Source organism: Enoplosus armatus, chromosome 15 (assembly GCF_043641665.1).
Source record: "Enoplosus armatus isolate fEnoArm2 chromosome 15, fEnoArm2.hap1, whole genome shotgun sequence".
NCBI classification, from domain to species: Eukaryota; Metazoa; Chordata; class Actinopteri; order Centrarchiformes; family Enoplosidae; genus Enoplosus; species Enoplosus armatus.
The window spans coordinates 21805663-21817797 of record NC_092194.1 but is presented as its reverse complement, the minus strand read 5'-3'; the positions used below and the strand labels follow the sequence as shown (position 1 = coordinate 21817797).

General features: G+C 44.2%; 1 protein-coding gene across 1 annotated transcript in view; it reads right to left on the bottom strand.

Moving 5' to 3' along the window:
* LOC139297582 (neuronal PAS domain-containing protein 3) overlaps nt 1–12135 on the bottom strand; it is a 244485-nt gene that overhangs the window by 91060 nt on the left and 141290 nt on the right. The gene's annotated exons all lie outside the window — the stretch shown is intronic.

Here is a 12135-nt window from a genome sequence, read left to right as displayed (position 1 = left end):
CTTCTCTCTGTCTCTGTCTTCCAGATCTCATTTCCAGTTGAAGAAATGAACTCGTATCGACGTTTAGTGTTTTCCTCTCCGTGTGTTCAAGTTATGAATCCATAAAGCAGCAGCGAAAACAGCAGCTCTGTCTGTTTCCTCCCCATTAATGATTTCTCTGTATATTTTGTTGCAGATAAAGTGCTCCAAGATTGAAAATGATTTCCTTTTTTTCTAAATCTCATTAAGATGATTCTTTCCCTCTTGTTCCTTCTCTTCATCCCTTTAGGTTTCTTCTTTCTCTTGTGGACAAGCGACGCCGATCCAATCAAATAAATCCTCCTCCCTTCTTCGATTTCAGTTTCCTCCTGCTGCTCTGGTGTTATTTGTTGTGGTGCATTTCTTCTTCTAAAAAACACACAGTTTGATGCACACAGGCATACAAATGTGAAATCGTGTACACAGGCATGTTCAAATGCACATGCACGCACAAAATCACAGGTATACATGCAAGTGTAACATCAAAATAAGACAGACAGGTACAACAGCTGCATGGAAGCTGCTCCGCTCCTCGAGCTCCTCTCTCTAACCAGCTGATTTAGTGCTGAGGCACGTACTGGAGTGGAAAACAAACGCCTCCAGCAGCAGCGGCGGCGGCGGCGGCAGAGCGAGAGGTTATGTTTGACACACCGCTAACTCTCACGGTAAAAATTTAAAGAGACTCGGTTTACAGCGAGCATCCAACACCCGGAGTACACGAGGTGTTTGTGAGCCTGCGGAGAATCCAACAGCAGGAGAGCAAACGCCCCCCGCTACAGTAAACCCCACCCGTCTGGTGCTCCACGAAGGGCAAAACAAACACTATAAGAAGCATGTGGAAGCTCTATTTGATCCAGATCACACGTCAGGTGGCCGTCTGATCAGGTTTAAAGTAAAAGCTTGTTGATTGGACGCTGATAACGGATCATACTTAATGTGTTAATCACCTCTTAATAAGTTCTTCAACGCTTAATGGTGATTTTACATTTGATCTAGTGAAGTGTTTAAATATTTTATTTCATGAATTACAAATATTCCATGACTTCTTTTCCTCATACTTTCCTATGAACTACCAAACCAATCCAGACTGAACGAGACCAGGAAAAACCACGAATCAAACCAGACCAGACAAGACCGAAAACCAAACCAAAACAAACCAGACCGAACCAGGCCAGACCAGACCAGACCAAAACAAAACAAAACAAAACAAACAGAGCCAGACCAGACTTATCCAGACTGAACCAACCCAAACAAGATCAGAGGAACTTAGACCAGACTAAAACAAAACCACAAAAAAAACCGAACCAGGCCAGCCTGTATGAATCAGACACACACTCTGCCATTACACTAGAACTATATCTCACACACACACACACACACACACACACACACACACACACACACACAGGCAACAGATCGGTGATGGGAGTGAAGCCATAACCTTCCCCTCCCTACCCACAATCCCTCTGGGGACTGCCCTCGCCAGCTGCTGCTGCTGCCTCCCTGACTGAGACACACACACACACACACACACACACACACACACACACAGACACAGTGAAATTAGAGAGAGAATACAGGGAGAGAGAGGAAGAAAGGATGAGAGAGAACGACATCAGGAATGAATGAGGTGAGAGAGAGAGAGAAAGAGAGAGAGGGCGAACGAGAGCCAAAATCATGGAGGCGTTTCCCGTTTGATTAGAGCAGATTTCTCTGTTGGATTGTAGTGATTATAGAGGGTGACAGAGCCAGGTGACTGAGACATGCCAGCCCTCTCACACACACACACACTAATAAATGTGTTCATGACACTGTAACACACACACACACCTCTGCAGACTTGTTAATGTGAACACGGCACATGTGTTTCACATCCTGTCTGCATCCAGACCTGGACTCTCAGAGGGGTTTGGATTTTATGACATCAAATGAAAACAAGGTAACGCAACGCAACATGAAACCAATCAAGACAAAGAGATCAATCGATGATATGATACGCAACACATAACGGCAGCAGGACACGCGCGAACGCAGAGGAGACCACATCGTTTTATAGGTATTATTATTTCTTTATTTTCTATTTTCTCGTGAACATATAATTATAGTGCTGCGCAGCTTTAAATGAGATGAAACAACATGACACGGCATGTTGACGCATGTCAAAGCATGCAACCCAAAACTGCTTTAAAATGACACAACAGGCCAAAACTACACAATACAAGAAAACACTTAAGATGTCCACATGGACAAATAAAACATAATAATTGAGCTAAACCATAAACGTACACAAAACGAACACCCTTTAATGCTCTCCTCCGATTGGCTCGACACGTTCACCTCCTTAAATCTACACACGACCCTGAAGACGTGACGGCGACCCCCACAACATGCGCAGCCACACAGGAGGGGTTTCTCTTCTTCTGTCTAACCCGCTGGAAAACAACACCATGAGCCAGAGGAGGCTTAGCTGCTGAACAACAGAAGACAGAAGGAGGGAGAGAGGATGAGAGGATCAAAGAAGAGACGAGGAGAAAGGAAGTGGAGAGGAAACGACAAAATAAAAGCATCTTGGAGAGAGAAAGAAACAGAGAGAAGAAAAGAGAAAATCCCCTGTCTTCTCTGTGACAGTAAAACCATTAATCCACATGCTCACAACCTTATAATGAAATTATTCTACAGAATCCGCTTTCACTGTGTGCGTGTGTGTGTGTGTGTGTGTGTGTGTGAGTGTGAGTGTGTGAGTGTGTGTGTGTGTGTGTGAGTGTCAGCAGATTAATTTGGCGGGGGGTGAGGATTCGCTCTATCCTGCGTCTGGAGAGGAGGGAAGGTTTTACATCTCAACCCTCCCTGTTCAGCTCAGTGTTAGTAACACACACACACACACACGCACACGCACACACACACACACACACACACACACACACACACTGAATAAAAACACGAGGGAAGACACAAACACATCTTGGAGAAACAAATAAATGTGGGAACACACATCAATAAATACGCAATTACACACACGCACACACACACACACACACACACACACACACACAGAACAAAGCGACAGGAGATATAATCTGATCGTCTTTTCAATTGTCACTTTGGCTTTCTAGTGATCCTCTGTTTCCTTTGATCTGTCTGTCTGTCTCTCACACACACACACACACACACACACACACACATTCAGTCAGTATTACTGTGTTTCCTCTCAGCTTTCATCGACACTAACGTGACACACACACGGCGTTGTCGTGCAGGGGGACAGTGTGTGTGTTGGCATGCGGATGTGTTTGTCAGCACGTTATAACAGGTATATTGCGTGGTTAGAGGACAGAATTATGGCTGCTTAAAGCTGCATTAATTGGTATGTTTTGGGGTTTTTTGGCCACTTGGGGGCAGCAGAGCAACATGATCATCCCAGTGGAGTTGTGCCTGCGTCCACCCGATGAATGTAAGTCCAATATTTACTCTGTTTAACTCGGGTTTGGTCTCCACCAACTCCTGAGGAAAACATCTGGCAGGAACTGCCGAGTCTACGTGGGTTTGTCCCTACGAATGACACCTTTCACATTACGCACATTCACTGAATCCATTGCTAACATTAAAATATTGATTAGTGCAGCTTTAAAACCAAAATAGTCCGATAAATATGATGTAATATTCTTTAATTTTCTAACCATTCGTGGAGTTAAATAATTATTGATATCATGTCACATGTGGTTATGACTTCAGCTAAGATAAAAGACTTGCTTTGGTCTCTCTAACCTCTTTCATCCTCCATCCCTGTTTTACTCATTTTTTGTCTGTTCCCTCTTCCTCTCCCCCTCTCTCCCTCCCTCTCCCTCCCTCTCCCCCCCCCCCCCCTCTCTCCCCCTCTCTCTCCCCCTCCGGCCCTGAGCCTGTTGAAATTCAAGCCATCTCTCAAGGTTGTTAACTCTCTCTCTCTCTCTCTCTCTCCCTCTGTCTCTCTATCACATCAGCATCACGTCGGCCAGGGAGGGGGTCAAAGTTCACGGCGATCCGCCTGCCTCCGCGGTCCTCCCTACGGGCCGCTTGATTGACAGCAATCAGGACTAACCTCCTCTCTCCCCCCTGCCTCCCTCCTCCCCCTCCACCTGTCAAGACAAAGTGGTTGGTGTGTGTGTGTGTGAGGACCATTTCCTCTGTCATTTTTAATTATCCAAATGATATTCAGCTTCAGAGACCCCCACCCCCCCCCCAAAAAAACCCTCCCATAATCCCGCAGTCCACCCTCCCAACAGAGGCTGTCAGGAGGGCACCGTCGCGCCGCCATTAGCATAAGAGTGTGTTTGTTTAAAGAGCCCGTCCCGCCTATAAAATCAAACAATTAGAGATGCAGACAGGCCTCGGCCTATTGACTGCATAAATAATAAGACCCTGCACTCGTCTTTTTTCTCTTTCTTCCCTCCTTTCACCCTCGTCTTTCCCCTCTTTGGCTCTCTGGACACTTCGTTTATTGGTTCAGACCTCTTCCCTCTCTCTGCAGTTATTCCCACAGCTAATGAACCTGCCGGACCTCACAGGAAGTCAGAGAGGGGGGTTGTGGGTAATCAGGATGCGAGGCTCGACGCTCACCGACGTGACCTTTAGTCTCGCCGCCGCCGGGTCACGCCGGGCCTCGCCGGGCCTCTGGAGTCATCTGCGCATGCAGGCTGGCAAAACCCTCCCGAAACCCCCAGCTCGGTGTGTGTGTGTGTGTGTGTGTGTGTGTGTGTGTGTGTGTGTGTGTGTGTGTGTGTGTGTGTGTGTGTGTGTGTGTGTGTGTGTGGTAATGTGTTCGCTTTTGAATATGCAGGTCTTAAAAATTCATCTCAAGGCCTTGAGTTCAAGGCTCCGACACAGAGAGAGAAATACATCTGAAACACTGTGTCGTACTCACGTCTGCGTGTTTGTAAGTTAATAAATAATCTGAAGACGTTCTTTTCTTCAGACTTCAGCATTTTGATGTATTCTTTAAATACATTTGCTGCTCATCTAACTGTCTTGCTGTCCGTCTCCTTCAGGTCAGATTCACACAGTCAAGGTTGATCCACACCGGCAGTGTTTGTTGAAGCCCTTCTCCAGTGTTTCAGGTCCCAGTTACACTTTAAAGTGTTTGTATCTGGATAAAATCCAGAAGAGAGTTAAGACAGATCCCAAATCTGATTGCAGTCTGTGTTGATTTCGCGGCTACATGTAAATCAGGGTCGACCCTCCCCCAGTCCTGAAGGAGGTGGCAATACACCTGAAGCTGTTCCATAACTGCCAAAAACAACAGAGGAACAGTAACCTGTGCTCTTAAACAGTTTAACCAGCGAGCTAACAGCTACCCATAAACCAACACACACGTTCTTGTTAGCATGTTTGAAATCGACTAGCTAGCTGATTTTCAGTGCAAATGGACTGTCAGAGATCAGAGATGCGCATGTGATGCATGTCAACACATGACCCCCTCATTATTTTATGCTTTTTCTTTTACTTCTTGTTGTTAAACTGTCCCTGCTAGAAACGTATACAGATGAGTAAAGTTTCAAGTGGATCCTTTAAAACCAGTTGTCCTTTCGTGACTTCCTCCCTGTCCGTCTTCCTTTCTACTTCATTGTTGTGTATCTCCTCACCCTTTTCACTTCCTGTCTGTCTGTCTGTCTGTATCCCTGTCGGATGCACACAGACACATTTCACCACTTCCTGTTTATACAGCTCCACTGTAATATTCCCATAATCCAGCGGGAGCAGCAGATCTGTCATCCCTCCATCCTTTCACATCTCCACGTCTAATTTTTACCTACGGTGACACTCATTGGTTGACAGTTTGACTGACGGGCTGACAGGAAGCGGTGTCGTGTCTGCGCGCCGTCGCTGTCGTCTTTAATTTCCCCTCATCGCCGTGACAACTCACGGGCACCTCACATCTGTTTTACTCCACGCAGAGTGAAGCGGTTGGTTAACAGCTGCAGGTGAAGGACTCAAACACTTCATTCATTCCAAACAGGACAGTGGCTCGGCTTTTCTCTGTCGCACCACCTGCTGCTGATGTTCACGTCAGAGCTGTGATCTGAACTACATCTTTATCAATACAAAAATCAATATATTTAAGGAGTTTCAGGTTTTGTCTCTTTTGATTTGACGTTGATTTAAAGAACACAACTGGCACTTTTGGATTAAAGCTGCAGAAAGCTGATTATAGTTTTTTGCATTTTGCATATTAAATAAACTAAACTCTCTAAATGTTCATCTTCAGCTGTAATCTGATGTTTGTTATGTCGGAGGTGATGACTGATCAGCAAAACTGTGTTTGACTCATTTTCATCTTTACAGTTTTCCAAAAATGATTGTAAATGTGAAACTTAATCAAAATATCTTGACTTGATGTAAATGTACATATGTGGTCAAATACGTGTGTGTGTGTGTGTGTGTGTGTGTGTTCCATCACCTCCGTGTCATGAGTGAGTGATGCTGTAATGTGTGTGTGTGTGTGTGTGTGTGTGTTATGGATGAGAGCATCCGAACAACAGAGCAGATATTTACCATAAACCATCTATTAAAGCAGGGCGGGGCCCGTCAGCTGCCATCACTCCGACTGTGTGTGTGTGTGTGTGTGTGTGTGTGTGTGTGTGTGTGTGTTCATGCACCTTATCTGTCTCTCGCTCTTGCTTTCACACAAACACGCACACTAGCACTACTATACTTGTGAGGACCGTGGATGTATTAAAACCACCATTATACAATAAACGTCCATAAAACCTTTTGCCAGGACACCTGGAACTGCAAACAACAATTTACAAATCATGAAGGTTTTCTGTTTGTAAAATGTCCCCAGAAAAGAAATCACGGGCGGGGCCAGCAGGAGACGGACGCAGCAGGAGACGGACGCAGCGCAGACGCTTCTTACTGAAGCCTAATTCTAACCTTTAGCCTAAAAACAAGTCTTAACCTTCTCAGACTGGAGCAGAGGACAAAATGTCCTCAATTTCTAAAACTGTCTTTACCTTCCAAAAATGTGTCCTCTCTCACCAAACTGTCCTAACTTTCCAAAATGTCCTCACCTCGGCTGTGTCCCTGTCTACTTGTCTCTTTGCCTCCTTGTCTCCATGTTTCCTTCTCTTCTGTCACATTGTCTTCTTGTCTCCCTGTCTTGCCATCTCCTTCCCTACTTGCTATCTCCTTCTGTCCATGTCTTAATGTCTCCTTGTCTGTCCATGTCTTAATGTCTCCTTGTCTGTCCATCTTCTTTCTGTCTCTTGTCTTCATGGCTCGCTTTCTTCTCGTTTCCTTGTCTCTTGTCTCCTTGTTGCTGATCAGCAGGTCGTCCTCTGTGCATTGTGTGTTTGATTCTCACACAGAGAGACAGACAAAACAACCAAACAGGTGTGTGTGTGTGTGTGTGTGTGTGTGAGTGTGTGTGTTTTAACAGGTGTGGTTCTCCCCCCCCAGACACTCGTGCCAGGTGCTCTGCCAGGCTGTTAGAAACACACACTTTCTTCTTCTTTGTCTCTTTTCTTCGGTTCACTTTGTGACTTTACAAAAGAGTAAACATCTTTCTCCTCATCAATCACTCTCTAATTGTTCACACTTTCTGGACTAACACATGCACACAGTTTACTTTATTACCCCCCCCCCCCCCCCCCCGTTTAATTAGTGTCCGTCTGTCCGACGCCTCTTCATCTTCAAACGCCACATGGTGTCTTTAAAAACACCAAACATCAATCTGCTCTTTAAAGTCTAAAAACACCACAAGACTTTCACTTCATCAGCAACAACTAAACTTCTGTCTACTTCCTGACCGGCTCAACTTAAAGGAGCAGTCCGCTGATTGGTCACATCTTGGGCCTTTATTTCTTCCGTGCAGACTTTTACACTCGTAACGCAGCTGAAAACCATCCTAAAGTTCCTCATTTCAGGACAATATCTCCCCGCAGCTGCATTCTGCCGTGCTAACCAGTCAGGTGAGAACATGGATATCGGTTCATCGCTGTGCGTTCAGTACAGATCCAGGACGTGTTTAGCCTAGCTTAGCACAAAGACTGAAAGTGGGGGGAAACTGCTAGCCTAGTTCCATCAACAACTTGAAAGCAGTCTGGTTTAAATGTTGTTTAGTTAACAGTTAATGTGAAAACAAAGAGCAAAGAGTCGTCGCACCTGCTCTGCACAACAACGCCATCAAATTAAGGATCACTTCATTACAGGTTACGGTACAGTTAGCATTATTGTACCTCAGCAAAAATGTTTCATCTTTAATAAATCAATAAATCACTGCTTAACTGCAGCACCCCAACATGCATACAGTTAACTTGCATGCTACATTTGTACGCGTGCATGCTAACACTTGTTAGCACATTAGCATGATAATATATGACGTCGAGAGCTAGATCAGACTCCACATCCTCCCCTCAGAGACGCAGCGACCGTCTGTTTCCTTCACAGATCTCTACTGATGAGTAATAAAGTTCATTCAAATACAAGCGTCACTCATTTACTCTCAGTAGCTCACACTGACAGGAGAGCACACATGGAGCTTTACATCCTGTTTAATGACTGCTCCCTCTCCCTCCCTCTCTCCCTCTCTCTCTCTTCATTAAGCGTTATCAACCTCTCTGGCCTAATCTCTCTGAAATTAGTGTCTGGTCTCTACCACCTAAGTGACTGGCTGGCATTCATTAGCACTGCGGTTTAGCCAAATCAATCACGCTGCACCCCGTCCGCCACGCTTTCTTAAAATGTCATCCTCAAACTTCTCACAATCAATTAAGCGGGAGATTAATGAGGCCAATTTGCCACCAACACGTCGGCCTTCCTTCACCGCTGAAAAGGCTGCGCACACACAAACACACGCGCAATGATGTAGAAACACACTCGGAATAATATATGCACCGCGACAAACTGTGTATATATATATATATATATATATATATATATATATATACATACACACACACACAATAAACACAGAGAGACGTTGAGTACAAAATAATAAAATAATGATTTGATTCCACTGCACTCTGCTTTAGTTAACTGGTATGTTTGTGTATGAGACGAAAGATATTGTTTGGATATTTGTTCAGAAATGTGAGAAGAGTAGGCTTAATAAATATTGACTGTTTCTGTCAGTAATCTCTTTTGACATTGATTCATTATCTTGCGGCCGTTTGAGCCGCGACTTCTGTCTTTTTCAATTAGTTCATGTTAGAAAACTGAAAAACCGACACAAAGATGAAGAAGATGAAGATCAATAACAAAGGCGTGTTAAAGGTGTGTGTGTTCTGCTGTGACTGATGTGTGTCTGTCCCGCAGACTAGAGAGAAAAACTGGACCAGGTCTGAATCAAACAACCAATCAGGGTTAGCTAGCACGTAACTGGCCAATCACATCGACTCTGTACAGACGAACAGTTGGAAGAGAGAAACACAGAACCCCCGATTACCCTGATTGGTTGTTGGATCCGGACCTGGACACACATTGTTTTAAAGGAGCCCTTTAATTAGATATAGTTAGTGGCACGCAATGATCAAAATTCATTATTTCAACCAAAATCATAATTCACTAATATTAAACTGTAGTGTAAATGTCACTAATAAATCATCAAGTTGTGACAACTTGATAAAACCAAATGTAGTTATTGGAAGCAAGTAATCTTTAAAAAGTAGTCTCGTCATTTAAGGACGAGACCAAATATTTTAAAAGCAAAACGCTCGAGCAAAAACTCTCTCTCACACACACACACACACACACACACACACACACACACACACACACACACACACACACACACACACACACACTCTCACACACACACACACACACACACACACACACACACACACACACCTGCAGACTTCCAGGTGAGGGGAGGCCCACATTGTTCGTGTCACTTCCAATCTCACAGCTGCCTCAATCTGCCTCGGGATCTGCCTCATATGGTTGTCATAGCGACTCTCCAGGGATTATAACAAGGTATTATGGGATGTCTAGTGTCTCGAGCTGCAGGATCAGAACACGGTGTTAACACTCACACACACACACACACACACAGGCTCGACACGGCGGCGATGCTCAGCGCAGCGTGAGCGGATGCTTGTTCCAGCCTCGTGTTAACACTCACACATGACAACATGATGTGCAGAGCGGCGGAAGAGGAGAGTCGGTCGTCACGGCGACGCGCTCGCTCTCTGCCGTGGCTGTCTGCGGGATTAAAGCGGGACAGACACGGACTCGTGATGGAGGTGGCTGTACGCAGCGCTAACGCTCATCACTCTTTCTTCCACAGAGTGAGCGGTTCATTTCGGGAACAGCGCCCTCTAGCGGCCAGCGTGGTCACACAGAACAGCAGTTTCTCTCTGACTCATCTCTCCTGACAGCCAGAGTCTGGACCGGCTATGTGTTCTGTCAGGATTTTAAAACTAAAGCTGTTGGAGAGAATCTGTAAAGTGAAGCCACTGCTGTCTGAGCCAAGAGGACTTTTGTATCTGCTGAGAAGAGAACTTTAAAGATGATGAGCGAGCTGGTTTGAAAGGTGTACATGTACACACCTAAACTGGCTCATGAGTATTTTACTTAAGTACAATTAGTAAAGTATTAACATCTTCTGCTACTTCTACTCCATTTCAAAGGCAAATGTTGTACTTTTTACTCCACTACATTTATTTGACAGCTTTAGTTACTTTGCAGATTCAGATTAATGATACAAAATATAACAAATAATTAAATTATGATTCATTATTACAGGTTAAGAGGAGACTTTATAGATCCCGGGGGGGGGTTGACAAACTACCCAGCAGAATATGACGTCATTAAAATGAGCTCCACCTTCACCAGCTGCAGCGTTAATATGACGACCACATTAATTCATCAATAATTATAATCCAATAATATAATGTATTCATATAAAAATGACCTATTTTGCATAATGAGTACTTTAAGCTTTTGGTACTTTAAGTATATTTGGATGCTAATACTTTAAACATAAACATTTTGTAAAAGTTTTCCAATCACTTGTTTTGTCTGATCAACAGCTGATTGATTGTCCAACCTCTCAATGATCAATATGACGAATCAGCTGCTCTCGTCTCTGCTCTCCACTATTGGCCAATAGGAACAGAAGCCATGAATCAGCTGTCACAGACGGTCAGACAAACAACAAACAGTTCATCACGAATTCTTCATATCTGTGAGGAACTTTTCTGTCAGGATCCTTGAATATGATAAAAGGATCAAAAAAAGTACAAGAAGATTAGAAAAGTGTGGATTTTTACACAGCGAAGGCTCGCTGGTGTCAGCCAGATTATAATAATAATCAGGTGTAGCTGAAACAGATGCAAACACACACACACACACACACACACACACACTTCTAGGTTTAATAATGCACAAACAATGAAAAAGAACACTTCTAGAGGTTTACAGAATCATCTCAGAAATGGATGCACACTTACAAATAGTGCAAACTGTATAACACACACACACACACAGACACACACACACACACACACACACACACAGATTAGCAGCCTCTATCAGCTGTGGTATCGCGTCAGCCTGGTTGTGATGTTAAAAGCTCAGCCTTTGGGCTGTATGTTAAACAGATAAGGAGTGGAGCATGTTAGGGATTAAAACTACAAGACACACACACACACATCTTACACACACACACACACACAGAGAAACCCGAGGGAGCGAGCAGCGATAACCCAGTCATTATCATACTTTCATAATTCCATTTAATAATTCAGCTTAGCCGCGGCAGCAGCTGGATGTTGAGGAATAATTGAAGTCGGCTGTGGTGAAAAATGTGAGAGTGAATTATGAGGAATCAGTGCGCTAATAATGTAAAGGTACATTATGAGGAATAATTTAGCTTCAGAGAAGCTCAAAGGCAAATCACGAGAAATAATTCAGATTAACAAAACGTAACAAAACGTCAACTCCTCATTCTGAGACATAATGCGACAGGATTTAGACCTCCTGTACGGTGGCCATGTTAGGACATCTCAGGCTCAGACTCGAAGCTCCGGCTGAACTTCAGCTGAACACAGCACGCATGTTAACATGACTGGTGTTTATTTCACATTATAACATACCTGTGAACCAATAACAAAACAGTTTGCCACAATCTTCAGTGCA